General features: G+C 40.9%; 1 protein-coding gene across 2 annotated transcripts in view; it reads right to left on the bottom strand.

Annotated features, from left to right (window-relative positions):
- The window catches only part of TPRG1 (tumor protein p63 regulated 1), a 199,357-nt gene that overhangs the window by 104,495 nt on the left and 77,244 nt on the right, over positions 1-17,618 (bottom strand). The gene's annotated exons all lie outside the window — the stretch shown is intronic.

The following is a 17,618-nucleotide window of genomic DNA, read 5'->3' as shown; positions in this document are numbered from 1 at the left end:
AAGGAAATAATTTGAACAAATGCCCAAAGACGTCAATATAGAAGGTTCTTCATCACAACATTATGTCTAATAGCAGAAAAATACACAACTTTATGTCTAATGGCAAAATATTGTGTGTGATAGCAATGTTAGACACACACAACATTATATCTAACAGCAAAAGAATATGGCGAAACTAAGAACCCATCAGCAGGGAACTGGCTAAATAAGACGTGTTATACCATACAGTGAAATACAACGGAGTCATTAAAAATGTGAGTGCGTATTTTTATCACAGAACGATGTCCAAAATATACTGTTAATAGAAAAAAGTAAGTTATAAAATATTGTGAATAATGTTATTCAAAGTTGTTAAAAGAATTCAGAAAGAAAGACAAACAGAAGAAAGGAAGGAAGGGAGAAAGGAGGGAAGGAAGGAAGGAAGAAAGCTTGGACTTGCATATGTACATTCATTTATCATATGACAGAGGTTAGAAAAGGTCTGAAAAGAACTAAAATAAAATATTAATGGGGCCAGCCCGGTGGCATAGTGGTTAAGTTCGCAAGCTCCGCTTCGGTGACCTGGGGTTTGTGGGTTTGGATCCCAGGCACGGACATGCACACTGCTTATCAAGCCATGCTGTGGCAGCATCCCACATATAAAATAGAGAAAGATGGGCAGAGATATTAGCTCAGGGACAATCTTCCTCACCAAAAAAAAAAATATATATATATATATATATATGTTAACAATGATTATCTCTGGAGGGTAGGGTTACAGGTGATTTTTGTTTTCTGTTTTCATAAGTCTCTGGATGCTTACAATGATTGTATATGACAAATAAAAACACAATAAGTTTATTTCTGTTTTGTAATATAAGCAAAACAAAACAAAATAAAACAGAAGGGACGTGCTAGCCTAGTGAAAAGTGCTCTCATCAGGCCGCCATTTTCAAGCTGAAGCCGGATAGTCATTCCTATGGTAAGCACACTGCCAACACTAAGAGGAAGGAGGGTTTCATGCCCAGTTTTGTGAGTTCCTGGGAAAGCCATCTTATTCTCATGGCTTTCTCAGTGTTCTTAATCAGACAAATTAAATTTCCTAGATTCTTGTGAAATACCAGAAAGTGAGAAACAGCCCCTATCCCCAGCAAGTTGATTCTTAAAATTGAGATTAATGAGAGTATTCAAAAGAGGTAAAAAAGTATGACCATGTAATTTGTTGCATAAACCTGGACACTTTTGAGCATGCAAAGGGTGCTATTAACAATTATGCCAGGATGATGGGAGTTAACTGGGAATATCTCAGGCAAACAGGGACATGTACAGTCATCCGGAGGGCTTTGAATGTAGGAGAAAACACAGTTGGTTAGGGGACTCACCAGGGAGAAGGCCTCTGCAGATCATATTACAGGTTATCTCACTGGATCCCCCCAGCAGCCCTAGGAGGATGGTTTCATCTCCATCTCTCTGGGGATCACAGAGTTGATGGGACTCACCCAGGGCACACTTGGATAGTTGTGGCAGCACCTGGACACCCATCCAGGACTCCCAACCATGCTTTGAGTCTAGAATGACCACCATGATGCGTGCTGTCTTACAAAGGGAAAGCTTCGCTGAGTTTTAGGTAATTTTTTAAAGTTAGGTGTACAAAAGGCAGAGATTGGCCTATGAGAAATACAAGCTACACAGGAAGAAGCAGGAGAAATTTAATGCGTGTGTGTGCGTGTGCGTGGCGTCGTGCGTGTGTGTGAAAGAGAAAGAGAGATCAGTGAGGCACTCTGGCCTCCTGGCAGCTACAGGCTCTATTTATGCAGGTCTGCTGCCTCTATACGGTGGTGGTTGGAAGTCAGTGCATTTCTAGAGTTCCCTGTAACCTGTGAAGGAAGGTTTGTGCCTTTGGAGGAGGAAAGCCTGCTTCTGTATTTGTCGCACTCTGTGAACAGGCGCCTCACAACAGACATCTGCGAGAGGCTCCTGTGCCTGGAAAACAGAGGGAGGATTTAATTAGCAGCGCTTCCTCTCCCCCAGGCTGTCTTCTCTGGAAGCACTTGGGGAAGGGAAGTGGAGCACTTTGAGACTGAACTATTTGAGATCCAGGAAAGAAGGAAACTCTCAGCTCCAGTTAAATTCTCACAGCCACGAGCAGTGCAGAAGTTGAGCCCAGACACCTCCATCTGGAATGATTCCAGCTCTGTGCCTGTCGTAAGGATGTCTTTGCAAGGATAAGGAATGTAACCTCTTCAATAGCTTCCCTGATAGGAGAGGAGTGCCATGCATCTGAGCAGTCCACTCCGTTCCTCATCGCCACCTGCCCAGACAATGTTTATTCTCAATTCAACAAAACATGCCCTTCTATCCCTGCTTAAACAGACTGATGGTGTTCAGGGCAGGCCACCCCAAGATGCGCCACTCTGGTATGCGGACTATTTAGAGCTAAACACAATAAAGGTTCAGAAGACTCAGGAAGGACATTTGGCCTTCTCCCCAACTGCCTAAAAGAATTTAGGATAGAAGGTCTGATCCAGGCAGGAGCTAATACCATGAGATAACTATCATATAATGTAAAATGGTGTGATAAGAAAGGCACCCACAAGCCCATTTTATCAAAATTCTGTCTCAGGCCACATTCTCTATAGGAGGCCCAACAAAAGTTGTCTAACAAACATTTGCTTTTGCATCTCCATATGAATTGCCTTCTTCCCCTTTGAAGTCCTAAACCACTATCCCCAACATCCTCCCTTGTCTTTAGCTGAAGATGGTATTTAAGGTGGCAATTTTGGCCCTTGTAGCAAATTGCTCAGTTTTCCTGGGTTTCTCCCATGTTTACATGTTATTAAACTTTGTTTTATTTTCTCCTGCTAACCTGCCTTTTTAATTCTTTGACCAGCCATGAGATCTAGAGGGAAAGGAGTGGGGGGAGGGAGTCCTCCCTCTTCCCCTATAAGACAACATACATCGAAATATTAAAAGCATATTAATACTAGTAACAAATCCAGTGAAAACAAGATGTCTCCATTGCTCTTACATGGATAAATGATGCCTTGCAACAGACCCATCGGAGCCATTTAGAATTGAAAAGGATCATTGTTCCCTAAGATTATCCAGCAAATTTATCTTAGCATATAGTGAACAGGAGTGTAAACGCAGTACAATTTCCAAGGGAAACAGACAGTCAAGGCTTAGAAAAAAACAATGCATACTTTTTGACCTAATTTTATCATTCCAGGGAATTCATGGAATGAAAATTATCCTAAAGAAGGAAAAGACTACAACATTAATTGCTTATTCTGGGTGGTGATGAAAAATTGGAAATCATCTAAACACCTAATGGCCAAGGACTCACTAAGTCTGTCCAATTGGTGTTGTGCACACACTTAAAACAGCAGGTACAAGCACTGAAGCAGCATGAGAGTAAAGGATGGATCTTCTTGGGTGAAAAAAATCAAAGACCAAAATTTTCCCTGGTAATGATGATTTGAATAATTTTTACATTGGTAAAGACTAGAGGGGAGATATTCAGATTGATTGAGGTGGTCTGATCATAAGTGAATCTTTGCTTTTTAAAAAATTTAAAATCGTGTGTGTGCTGCTTTCCTAATAAGAAACAAAATGTATGAATAAATGCAAACTCAGGAGCTTTCCGGATGAAATCTGAAACTGGCCCCCATACCTGGAAGGCAAGGAGAGACCGGAGAAAGAAGCAGACCCTTCCACATCGGTAGGTGGCAGGTTTAGTAAGCAAGGAAACTTACACGAAGGCTTGTCTTGGGTGTCCGCAAGACAGCAGATCTCCACACTGGCCCACCAGAAACTTAAAACTATATATAGAGGCCTTAACTGGGTTCAGCCACATATACCATCCAGATGGTCTCAAAAACACCTTATTCTCTCAAGGCTGCATCCTTCAAAATGACTCCCACTGTGGGAACAGTGGGTAGAACCTAATTTCCAAGGACAGGGAGAGGGTGAGGAGCTTCCCATTGCCTGGGTCACGTGGGCCAAACAGAGGTCACATCCTATCAATGACCTCCTCCAATAAAATGCCAAATAAAAACCTAAAGAGGTGCTACCCTTCCTTTGGTCAAACAATAAGAATTCTATATTTCTCAGCTGCCAGCAAATGCAGAGCTAAATTTAATACAGTATTGCAGTAAATAACTTATTTCTGGATCCTGGTCTAGCAGACCTGCCTCCTTTGTGTACATGCTTTCATCTATCTCTTTGTGACTTTTCTCATATTTCAGAAGCATATAGTGCATAAATTACAGCTAGAGAATTATCGTCTAGTCCAACTCCTTCATTTTGCAAATTTTGGAACACTGAGGTGAAAGACTTGCCCAAAGTCACACAGCTAAATAGAATCAAAACATGACAGCAGGCTCCTGGACTCTAGCTCACCATTTCAAGTTGTAGCACTTACAAGCAAAGTAGAGAAGCAACTATCAAACACACGCACTGGTAAAATGGAGACGCTTTTGCCAAATGGCTGCTGCCAGTCAGCTTTGCTTTGCTGTGGAATTGGCCAAACAGCCCCCATGAAGCAGGGCTCCTTCCCAGCTTCTCCCCCATGAGCACCCGGCCTCAGCACTGCCCGATGAAGCTTTCTCCCACACCTGGCGCTAGGCTGACTTACCTTAGGAACAGCAGGCACAGTGCCTGGGTCCACAAAACTTTTAGGGCCTCAGGAAATGTTTTAATTTATTTTAAAATCAGAGGGGAAAAACTGTATTTCATGGTTGAATAAATGTTTTCATTTTTTTCTCATATCAGAAAAAAAGTGAAATTGGTAGGGTACCCAAAATCTATTACATTTTGCCTAAAGCCAAAATAAAATAAAATATTGAAATATTTAAAGTTATAGAAACATAAGTTTTAACATTACATTATTATAATGGAGAGGTCCACAAAGGCAAAAGAGTTTTGGGCTCGTGGAAGTGATAATGTGGCCCTGACTCACATCTTCATCCTACTACTCACATTGCCTTCTTAATAGTTCCATTCTGGGGCTCCATGCTAGACCATCAGAGCTAGAAATATTCCCTCGTTCCAGCACTTTCCAAACTCTTTATCCTGGAGGAGTCTGTTCCACCACGTACTGGAAATCTTCTGTCCTGCAGACAAACTGTGCAATCTTAAGATAATTATTTTTGCTTTCTTAAACTCTCAGAGATCCAACATAGTCAACCCCCTATAAATATTTGTTTCCAAGAGAAGTACATGAATAACTACCCTGAGAACTTTGGGGTTTTTTCTGCTTTTTCTCCCCAAGTCCCCCCAGTACATAGTTGTATGCTTTAGTTGCAGGTCCTTCTAGCTGTGGCAAGAACTTCCAATCACCGTGAAAGGAGAAGCTGGAGACACTGAGTAGCCACAACTCCAGCCAGAGACAAAGAAAGGGGGAGTTTGGGGATTTTTTTCCCCCTCTCACAAGAGTTTAATAAAGAACAGCTTGGACATAACAGAAAGTATCATAGTTTCTATCAAGAAGACAGGATTGACATTAAACAGAGATACTGGTAAAACCCAGGGCTGTTTCATGGACAACCTCTTCTCAAGGGCTATGCCTCTCCTCATTTCTTCAGCACTACCTTCCCCCTTTTCTGATCTGTTTTAAGAAGTTCTTGGCTCCTTGCTCTCTCTGCCTCCCTGGCAAGCCTGCACAACCCATCTCTTCCTTGCTTTCCTCACTTTCCGAGTCTGTCTCCTGATATTTCCAAAAGTCTCCAAGGGATTTTTTTTTTTTTTAATTTTTTCTGCTGCGGAAGATTGGCCCTGAGCTAATATCTGTTGCCAATCTTCCTGTTTTGGCTAAGGAAGATTTGCCCTGAGCTGACATCTGTGCCAATCTTCCTCTATTTTGTATGTGGGATGCCCCCACAGCATGGTTTGATGAGCAGCACATAGGTCTGCACCTGGGATCCAAATCTGTGAACACTGGGCTGCTAAAGGAGAGTGCATGAACTTATCCACTCTGCCACTAGGCCAGCCCTCCACTGGATGTCTTTTAACGTATGTAAGCCACTGCAGGTATCTGTGATTTCCATAAAGCTCTTGAAATGTTAATAGCTGGTTGAATGTCCCTGTTACAACCTCTCTGGACTCTTGGAAAGACAGACTGCCTAGTTAGGAAATACTCATCTATTCTAACCTCCACATTTTGTAAAATGAGGAAACTGAGGCCCAGATGGGTTATGTGTCTCTCCTAAACTCCCACTCACGTTCATTAAAAAAGAGTTAAAAACAACAGAGAATGAAGTTATGGCCACCACAGGATTAAAAATACTATATCCAGAAGAATATTTGTGGGCCAGCCAGGAGCCTAGAAAAGTCTATGGTTTGTTAACAAGAACTGCTCCCCTTGCACAGGTGAGGCAGTGCCTGGCTGGGAAGGAAGCGTGGGAGTTAGTTCCTGTGGTTTGTGTTGCACTCAAAGATGTCAACTGTGCTTTTCTGATGGTGACATCTCTACCCACATGAAAGGGTTAACATTCTTGAGACACAGCCCCGAAATAAAAATCCACTTTTAATTTTGACATTTTGTAAAGGTAATTTATGTGAATTTATGTGTGCAGCCTTTCCTGAGTCTTTCTGTGAGAACAGCCGAGGGATGTGCGGTGGATAAGCAACAATAATCTAACACCTTGAAACTCTCCAACAAGCCCTCCTCTGTGCCAACTGAGATAAGAAAATTGGCAAACAATTCTTCACAATTTTGCATTTTGTACATTAGTGATAGCATGCCAACGGGGCTGCTCCATGTCTTGCGGGAAAGTCGAATTGATGGAGGGTCTCTTCCCTCCTAGCTCAGGGCCCTCTGCTCTGCTACTAGTACTTTCACTCAGCAGGGGGTTGGGGGAGAATTCAGGGCCAGGATAAAGAAATGTGGGTCCCCACTCCCTCTCTCACTCATTGGGTAACCCCGGGCAAGTCGCCTGCCCTCTCTGCACTGCAGGTTCCTCATCCACAAAACAAGGGGCCAGACTTTCTGGTTTGCGAACTGTACTCGTGGAAATGACTAACCCATTTTAATCACAACAGATCTGTTTATCTGTTTATGGACGTCTTCTGAAGCTTTCATTTGGGGCAAAAGATGTGTTGAAGTTTGAAAGCTGTTGGACTAAATTATTCCTAAGTTTACTTCTAGCTCAATCACTTCACAAGATTTGATTGATTTTTCTCCAGCGCTCAGAATATTCTAGATCTAAGCCTATAGAGCATCTCATCTTCATTATATGATTCCAATCAAGCATATTATTACCCTTGTGATTCCAATGCTATAGGGTTAGAGAAAGAGGATTGTGATGGCAGTTACAAAATTGGGCACCGATTGTGGAGATGCTGTGGTGCTTGGCCTCTGATTTCCCTCTAATGCAAATGGACACCCACACTGACCTGAGATGCTAGGGACATCCACTGTGGAGCATTGGGCACCTCACCCAGGCCAGGGCCAGACAGGTACTAGAGCCTCAATAATTATTCTTGCATTTAAGAAGGGAAAAATTTAGAGTTTTGCTGAGCTCTTCACACAAGATACTAAGTTTAGAGGGGTTTCCTCAAAAATATATACAGAAAATAATTGATAAAGACAAGCAGATATTGACTAAAGAACTATGTGAGATTACAAATCCCTTGTGATTCCTTGAGATTAATTTTCTTGCACGTTTCCATGAACACTTCCAGCACTCACCCAGTTGGGGTTATGATCGTGCTTGAGTTCCCGACTCCTGCAGCATGTGTCACATTGTTCTGTAATCACCATTTACTCTCCTGTCTTCATTCCTGGGCTGTGAGCAACTCCAAAGCAAGAACTGTGCTGCACTCATCTTTATAGCCAGCACTTGGTGTGGGCATGTACACAATAGGCACTGAGTTCAAGTTCTCAAACGGATGGATGGATGCTCTGCTTGTTTCTCTGCCGGATGTGAGATCTGAAAGGCAAGGCTTGTCTCTGATCCATTGCTCTTCCCACATTACCTCATACCTAATACATGAGTGCCCAGTAAATGTTTGTGGACTGAGTAATGAAACTCTACGTGAGGCATGAATGGAAACATCTTCTGCACACAAACACTTACCCCCACAGAGACACACAGAGAAACACATGCCACAGTCTTCCATCTATAGAAGGTCATAGTCTAGTGGAGGTGATGGAAACATAAGGGGATAATTGTAGACTGATGTGATAGAGCCATAATAGGCGAATGTGCACAAAACACAATGGAAACAGAAGATGAGAGTACCAGGGGTGAGTGATTGAGAGTGTGGAAGCACAGAGGTGTGGATAAAGGTGCCTCAGACCCCACTGCTTATTGGAGGATGGGCAAGGACATTCCAGGCAGAGGTGTGAGGTGTGAAGAAGAGGTGTGTTCAAAGGACAGCAGGTAGTATGGTGTAACTAACTGAGATGTCTGCTGCTCACCTCCAGCACCCACCCCTTGATGAGCTGGTAACACTCAATTCAAACTCCACTGTCTGACAGGATGAAAGTCTGAAATCCTCCTCACACCTTCTCGGTATGCCCTTCTCTCTGCTGTCACACCTCCATCCCTTATGGTCAACCCAAATGCAGAGTCTGGGCTTAGCACTGTAAGGATTCCACTTGCCTCAAGGACCTCATGAGATTAACAACTTCATTAAAGATCGAGAGAAGTCATGGAGAGGTGAGTCACATCATGTGTGGTCCACTTTGCACCATTCATCTGTTTCTTCTCTCTCCAGGGTAACACTTTCTTCTTTGTGTGTGTGTTTGCTTATTATTTAAAATACATATCTATTTCATCCACATATCCAGGTCTCTCAGGTTTTCCCCTTCAACATCCCAAATAAATGGAATTCTCCCACAAAGATAAATTCTGGAAGTAGATATTAAAATATACCTGTACAAAGATTTGTGAGTCAGGGGAGAGTTGACTAGAGATGTATTTGAAAAAGTAGAAAGAAGCCAACCTGTAAGGCAGGCATCAACTGTAAGGACTTATCTCAGGCAGTAGCAGAAGTGTCCTACTTTGCAATAGCCTGACCATGAAGAGCCTAGGGCAAGGAGGGGACAGAATAGTGGTGGCATTCTTGGGAGGAGAATAATTAAGGCAACATTACCAACCTCCTCACACCCTCTAAAAAACAAAAAAAGCAACATTTAAGGAACTGACCAGAATAAAGATGTTGGTCCTAGTGATGTATTTTGCGGGGCCTACAAGCACTCAGATGTTTTCTCCATGTACAAGTGAAAAAGAAAAGAGCAGGGAAATCATGAGAATCAACTCAGGTCAACAATTCAGCCTGCAGCAGCCATTTCCTTCTCTCTCCAAAGTAAACAGGATTCCTGATTTTGAATCTGCTGATTCAGAAACTAGATGGTGACAATGCTTAGAAACTAGAACAAACCTCTTCCCCAGTTATTGGGACGTCCCAGGGGAGTGTGTGGATTATGTCTAATGGTGACTATTACCTACCCAGCATTAACCCTGGTGCCAGGCAGGAGCATTAGCACACGTTTCACCACCAGATGCTCCTGGCTGGGAGCTTTGATTAAGGAAGTTGTCCCAAGGCCTGGGTTTCCTGCTAGGCCAGCCGTGACTTCTCACATATGGATTTCATGAAATTTACGGAAAGACATTTATTCAAAGGCTGACAATTGTATTTTTCCCCAAAAATAACAACTACAGCCTTTGTTATTTTAATGACATTTTTATTGAAATACAACATGCACTCAAAAAGTCAAGTATGCAGATCAATGAATTATCATAAAAATAAACACACCCATGTAACCATCACATAGTCAAGAAATACCATATTACCAGCACCCTGACAGGATTACTTTTCTCAAAGTGAACATTCAGTTGGGTTTCACATGATAGAATTTGAAGGTGCTGCCAGACATTTTAGATATCATCTAACTCAACATCCTCATTTTAGAAGTAAACGAGATGCTCAGATGGGAGCAGGGAAATGACTTACTTCAGCTCATAAAGCGAGTTAGAACTGCCAGGGTTTCAGGTTCCTCTTTCCTCTTATTGCTTCAGATTCACTGGGAAGGCTTAGCTGACCTACAGAGCAAGAGAAACCTGCTCTTTATGACGACTCCTTTCCCCAGGAGTCTGAGCTTAGCTCTCTCCTATCCCCATATAGTCAGGCTCTGAAGAGCTGTCCCCAAGACACAGCTCTAAAACCCAAACAATCCATCAGTTTCCCTCTGTCAGAGTTGCCTAGTATATCGATCCCTGGTGGAGTATTTGTTAAGTGAATTCATGAAGAGACACTTCATGGTATCAACAGATGCTTTTCAACAGGTACTCATCTCTGCTATTTCATTATTTCATTATCAGATTGGTCATTCTGACCCATAGCCTAGGGAGATGACTTTCCTCTTTTCTAAAGATGTTACCACATAGATGGTGAGGGACCTCTAACTGTCACATGAGGAATGGTGGAGGGAACTGAAGAAGTTCAGATGAGAGAAAATGTGGACACTGATCACTCTCTTCAGATATTTAAGGCTTGCCAGGAGGAAAAAAGCACATTTATTCCATTTGATCTTAGACAGCACAAGAATGGATGGATCTCTTGTTTTTCATGACCATGCTTCTTAACACATGGCCCACTCTTGCTGTCTCTACTTAATTTTATCTCATTCACACCGTAACCCATAGAAATCTGCTTGTCAGTCCCAGCATACCTTTAAACATTCTCAACACAGTTCTTTGGACTAAAACCAATAGATACTTTCCACTCTTTATCTCCCTTGATCTTTTTGTACTGTTGACTGCTCACATCATCCTTCTTGAAGTTCTTGTGTCCTTCTGTTCCTTGGAACTGCAGATTCCCAGCTTTCTTTCTACTTCTTTGTTCGTGGCTTGTAGTTTCCTTCATGCAGACAGCATATTTCTCACATGCAGATGTTTATCAGAGTACACTCTGGGTGTTCTCTCTAAGCAATCTTCTTCGTGCTCATTGTTTAACCATAATCTATAGATCTATGACTCCCACATTGTATCTCCAGTAAGATCTCCCTCCTGAGCCCCAAATCCATCTACATAACTACCCACTACACGTGTCATCTTAGTTGACCCACATGCACTTCTAACTCATCACATCGAAAGAGGAACTCACTGTCTTCTTACCTTCCCCATAAACTTGCTCTCCCTTTTTATTCCAATTTCAGTGAATGAGAACAGGTTTCCCAAGTCAGAAACATGCCAGATTCCCTCTTCTCACCCAATACTTACTGATCAGGCATCTAGACTTATAGGTTTTAATTCCTTAATATCTTCTGAAGTCTCTACTTTGCTCCATTCCTATTGCCATGCCTTAGTTCATCTCTTGAGGATCATTAAAAGTCGTTCTTACTGATCTCTCTCCAGCATTACCCTCTTCAATTTATGCAGCACACAGCAAGGAGACTAATCTTTCTAAAATACAAATCAGATTGTGTCACTGGCCACTTAACCTTCAGTGAGCCCCACTGCACCCAAATAAAATCTGAACTCCTGGGCATGGTAAGCAAGACCTTCATGATCTGAACCCTATTTACTTGTATGGGTTCATGTCTTGCCAAGTCTCTTCCTTCCCTTTTCTTCTCCGTCATCTTCTCCTTCCCCCACCATAGCACTTATACCCTATGCTTCAGCCATACTACTCTACCTTTAGTCTCACAGATCCACCATGCTCCTTCTCATTTCCTTTACCTGATAAGTCTCACTGCCCATCTTGCCTCATCTTAGAAAGTGGCTAGAGGATTCTCTGACCCATTTCATCTCACGAGTTACATGCCTCTCCACTGTTTCTCCTTGTAGACCATTCTTATCATTATGACAGTACTGATCATACTCTGTTACAGCTACCTGCTAACTTGCCTTAACTTTTACATTCTCCTCACTAGTACAGAAGATCCTTTATGATAGGGTCAGGGTTTTGTTTTGTTTTGTTTTGTTTTTTATTGTGGTATCCTTAGTATCAAGTAGAGGGCATAGAAAGCATTCATTATGTATTAGCTGAATAAATGGATCCATAATAAATATCTTCACTCTGTGGAGCACCCATGACAGAAAATGCAAAAGAGATTCAACTTCGAGAATCTCTCTCCTCAGATGTGATGGAACCAGTCCCAACAAGAGAAAATTTGAAACCCTTTCTTCTAAACCAGGTTCCAAACTCACCAGTTCCCACAAGCGTAACATGGCAATTCAGAAATGTAATTTTTCCTTCTCTCCAGGCACCATGATCTTCTATCAATCAGTTCTTTATTTTTCGCCTGTGATTGGTCTCAATGAGCAGATTGTGAGCTCTGTGAGGGAAGGAATCATGCCCTCATTTGTCCTCTCGGATGTACACAGAATGTGTAACCCTTTGTGTAGCACAGTGAGGTCAGTCACAGCAGATGTCACAGAAGATGTCTGCACCACTAGAGACAGACAGAAAAAAGAAAAACTGACTTCTGCCTTACACTTTCCTGAGGGATAAGTGACAAATATGAGAGCCTTTCCTGAGAGCAGGTCTAGGGATGAAGGGAATAGAGGGGAGGCTTATCCTGAAGCCAAAGGGCAGTGTTCAGGAGCAAGCACTTGAAAGGGGTGGAACGACACCAGAAAGAGGAGCCCAGGGTCTTAAAAACAGATACTGCCAACTTCTCAGGTTGTCGGTCAGCATAACTGAAGGGCAATCTGTATTTTAATAATGAAATATACATTAAACTCCTAAAATAGTGAATGCTAAACAAGACACCAAATTGGACAAAATAGTTAGATACAAGAAAGTGTTAGAATAATATCATTCTAGGGTAACTTTGACCCATTTCCACTCCATGTAGATGAGAATGGTAACACCTGGAATTCAGCCTGTTCTACAAGATTCCTGGAAGCTCTAAACGGATCCAGAGAGCTCCACCCAGAGAGAGAAGAGGAAAGAGAGTTTGAGCAATAGGAACAGCTCTCATTAAAATAATGAAGGCCAGGACACAAGCATGGAGAAATGAAAGTAGTTTTGTTTCAAGAATGACATTCACATTCATTCTAAGTTGATTTAGGAAAAGCGGGCTTCCAGGATACTAAAGAATAAAAGCTAAAAAAAAAAAAAGTTCCTATTACCTTGTTGAAGGTAGTTAGATAAAAGACACAGAGGAGGAACAACACATCTGTCACAAAAAGCTCTTTCTTTTTCTGTATTTCAGTAAGAAAACAAAACAAAAAATAAAAGTGTATCACAGAAAATATAACTGTATATGTACATATGTGAATAAATAAGGCCGGAATACTGGAAAGAAAGGATAAATATATGTTTATGTGTTATCTGCTACAACTCCTGTTAAAGCAGTGAGCAACATTAGCCAAAATAGACAGTAAATGCACTGAGAAAATTAAAGTGCTACCTGTGATATTCACTTTTCTCGGTTCTGTGAATATGCATCTCAAGGCTGGATTGTTGTGGAGGGATAATGTTTGCTTTTGATCAGTCTTTCTATAAATGTGTTACTTCAATTACCAAGTGATCAAGAGAGGAGTAGAGTATGGGGCAGGGAAAGATCAATCAAAACAGTCCTTATTAAGTGTGGTCAGTAAGGCCATCTTCATATATTACGTGTACATACATGTCATAATAAGACCTCTCAACTTCTATATCTGTGAAAATGTGCATGTTGATGCCTGTCCTGCTTATTCTATGTGATTTTTGTAAAGATGAAATGAACAAGCTGTGAAAGTACTTTGTAAGCAAAGAAGCGCCTTGATCTTGTATCTTTTGAAGAGCCATTAGCATGTTATCATAGAAGAAGGAGCAGGCAATAAAATGATATCTGAGCTGAGGCTGTTGGCAGTCCCTGAAAGATGCCCAAATAAAAGTGGGGCTGCCCAAAGCTTTCAGGGAGCATTTATTCCTATCTTGACAAAGTCAAAACTACTGGCAAGTTGTAGGAGGTGAGAGGGAGGAGAGGCAACGTGTTTAGACCAGGTATGTGCCAAATCTTTCCAGAAGGCAATTGTTCCCCTGTCCCTGGGAATCAGAGAAACTGAAGCCCACAGGGCCAGAATCTCATGCTGCCCAAGTCACCTGTATACATGCTTCCTATGTCGATTCCTGCCTCTAGAGTGTCCCTTCAGAACATAAAAGCAGTAAAAGATCATCTTATATAATATTTCCTATTTGTAAATGGAGAAATTCAAGTGTATGGATGTTTTAGGACTCCATAGAGCTCTCTTTTGCCATAAATGTCACCAAAAGTGGGTTAGCCCACAGTACTACTGTTTGGCAGTGTCTCTGCATCTAAGAACTTCAACTGAACATTCATGATATTTTTAAAGAGATCATTAGATATTTGACATGTCTCCAGAATATATTCCCAGTTAACTATGAGGGAAGTTCTATCTTTCCTTCTTAATGAGCTGGAGCCAATCCATAATACCCAGTAGTATTCCTAGTTAATATTATTCATTACTTCTCTTGGATCCCATCTACAATAGGCAATGTCAGGCTCCAAATGCCATTCATGTTTGACTGTGAAACTCTGTAATTCTCCCACCAAAGCCCAGCCAGTGGATAAACTTATTAGAAAATGCTACAGAGAGTAGCTGAAATCAACTCTTCTGTTGGGAGTGACTGAACATAGAATCTTTAGTTTAGGAGGGACATTATATATGCCAGTTCTACTTCACATCAAGTATAGGCATCTCTAAGATTGTTAGTTTTGTTGACTAATAATGTTACCTAACTCTAGATTTAGGTTTCATGATAAAAAAAGTGGGATTAACCGGTACATCATTAGAAGCTGTGCTGGTATATTTGAACATATGAAACAGAGACATCATTTAAAATAAGTGATATCTCTAGCTATCTTTTTAGCTCATCATCTTCCAATGGCAAAACCAAGTGCATTCTTATGCCAATGCCCTTTTTAAAAAGCAATGTTATTTTGTTTATAATTTATTTATAATAGCTAAGCTATCTAAATGTTGTTTAGATAGAATACTATGTAGCTATTATAATTAATATTGTACAAATACAATAGAAAGACATCCATGGTATACTTTTTTACAAATCCAAGTTACATGTACAACCAGAAGGACCTACAACTAGAATATACAACTATGTACTGGGGGGCTTTGGAGGGATGGAAAACAAAATCCAAGTTATAAAATAGGACACAGCATGATCTTAGTTTTGTAAGAATAAAACAGATATGTATAAAAGAAAGTCTACAAGGAAATCCACCAAAATGTTAACACTGGTTTTCTCTGGGTAATGAGATTATAAATGTTTTTTTTGCTTAGTTGTATTTTCTAATTTTCTATGATAAAATTGTTATAAAGAGGATATCATGAGAAAAAAAAATTAGTTCTAGTCTGAACATTTGCAAACTTAAATGTTTTTTAAGCAGTCACATTTTCATCACAGATTTCCCATTCTCCAGCACCCACCATCAAGGAGAAAACAAATTCTATTTCATGGAGAAAATACATCAAACTTTGGCCCTAAGAAATTCTCCAAAAATTAAAGTCAGAAGAAGACTAAAATTCATATCCAAATAGAGACTATTTCCTGTACACAGATAGGTGGGTTATTGGGTAATGACTTTTATCTGCCCACTGATATGCAAAGGCGGCATTCAGGAAATAAAATCAAAAGAAGCTTTGAGAGATGGAGAAAGATAGTGTCTCTTGGGCAAGTTTTATCATAAGAAGTTACGAAACTGCTATGTAGGCCCAGAAGTTACAAACTTGTTATGTAAATTATATAAGGGAAAAAGGTAGGGGAAATATTTGTCTTAGAGAAATAAGTCCAATGCACTTCCCATGAATAGATCTTCTGAGAACAAAGCCCTTAGTTACAGACGGACTGGACAGGGTAACTTGGCAGAAGTTCTAGTTTTCCCAGCAGAAGGTCATGGCAAGTATTGTGGAGTTGGAGAAGGAAGAAGTGGCAGTGACTCTGTTTTAGAGTGCCTGATGGAGCAGTAGTGAGCGGGAACTGTCAATGGGAGACATTCCACACTAACCTGACTTTCCTGTAGGCGAGATTCAAAAGCATTGATCTGAAACAAACTAGAGTAGAATTCTTTCCTTCCCTCCTCCTGCATTGTGCCAAAAGAGTTAGAAGTCATAATATAGCCCATCTCTCTTTGAGAAGAGGTAAAGAAAAAATGCCTGGCCAAGAGAATCTGTATCCCAAAACATAGCCCTAAATTGTGTCATCCCTGCTAACTCTTCAGGGACTCTTCTGACATCGGTACTTCTCCTGAAAGGCATCCTCTCTTTTAGTAGAGATGACATTACTTACATGGTGTTGAATAAGCTTTTTTCTTTCTTTTCCTTTCATGCTGTTTTTTAATTCAATCTTTGCAAAACTTTAATTCTTGTTTATTTTCAGTTAAGCTTCAATCCTGTTTGGGAGCTCAGCCAATCAGTAGGAGTGGCTAAGCCACACAATTTAGCTTCTTCCATTGGAGCCTGAAAGATGTCTTTATTTTTGATTTAAACACAACTTTGTGGGTGATGTATCAAGATCACTCACCTACAACTCAAAAGCACAAATGTTTGGAGAATTAATTAAGCCAACTCTTCCACAAGACAACGGACAAGAAACAGTAAAGATTCATTTCATGTAATCAATTCCTGTATCAGGAAATAGACTGGCACAGTCGAGAAAGCTTTGGAGTCAGATAGACCTGGGCTTCAATCCAGGCTCCGTAACTTGCCAGCTGCCTGAGGTTGGGTAGCAATTTTAAAATCCTTAGCTTCAATTTTCTCAAATGTGAAGTGGATCCAATATTTACCTTGCAGCACAGTATAAGAATTAGAGGAACTAATGGATCTAAAGGCCTAGCAAATTATCTAAAATATGGTATGGTTTCAAAATATAGTTTTAAAGCTTGGGGGAAAAGAATGGCCCGAAGGAGTTGAATAATGGACTGAATCTATGTGACAGTAACTTGAACAATTGGGAGCAGAGTATATGACAACCAGCGATGGTGGGGAAAACCTTGAAGTAGTAGGAAATCTGGGTTGGGAGGTGAGTCATTTCTTCTCTCTGGGTATTGGGTTTTTTCATATGTGCTTGGAGGGTCTTGAACTATTTGAACCCTAAGTTTCCTTCCAGTTCTGCTAGTCTGGACTCCACATGGGCCTGGTGTAGGGCTCCCATTCTAAACAGGATGGAGAGCTAGGAAGTCTTTACAAATCAGATCAAATACCAAAGTAACAAAACTGGAATATATTTATTTTGTCACCTTTATCCGACTATAAATCAAAATGTTCTAGTCCTTGGTTATATGTTTACAGAAAATTCCATCTTTAAGAGTACCAGGGATAAGAAACCTATGTGAAGAACAAGTTACTAGTTTGTTTTTGTTTTTGTTTTCTAATTCAACAAGCAAGAAACACTTAATGTCTATTTTCCAACCTGTCTAGTTTCCAACCAATGAGAGTGGCACTTCAGAGAGGACTGACTTCTTTAGCATGGGGCCTCACCCAGCTAGACATGCTCTATTCTAACTGAGATTCTCCCTCCCACCCAACTGACCATGACATCATAGGTCACGGCCTCTTCTCCAGCCTCTGAAATGGCCCAGCCGTGGCTTCCTGGATCCCTTCACATAGTGGAAGCTTCCATTTAGAGGTTATCTTACCTAGAACGAAGGATTTTATCTTTGT

Source organism: Equus przewalskii, chromosome 18 (genome assembly GCF_037783145.1).
Source record: "Equus przewalskii isolate Varuska chromosome 18, EquPr2, whole genome shotgun sequence".
In the NCBI taxonomy this organism is placed as follows: domain Eukaryota; kingdom Metazoa; phylum Chordata; class Mammalia; order Perissodactyla; family Equidae; genus Equus; species Equus przewalskii.
Note: the sequence above shows the minus strand (reverse complement) of the source record. Positions and strands in the feature narration are given on the sequence as shown.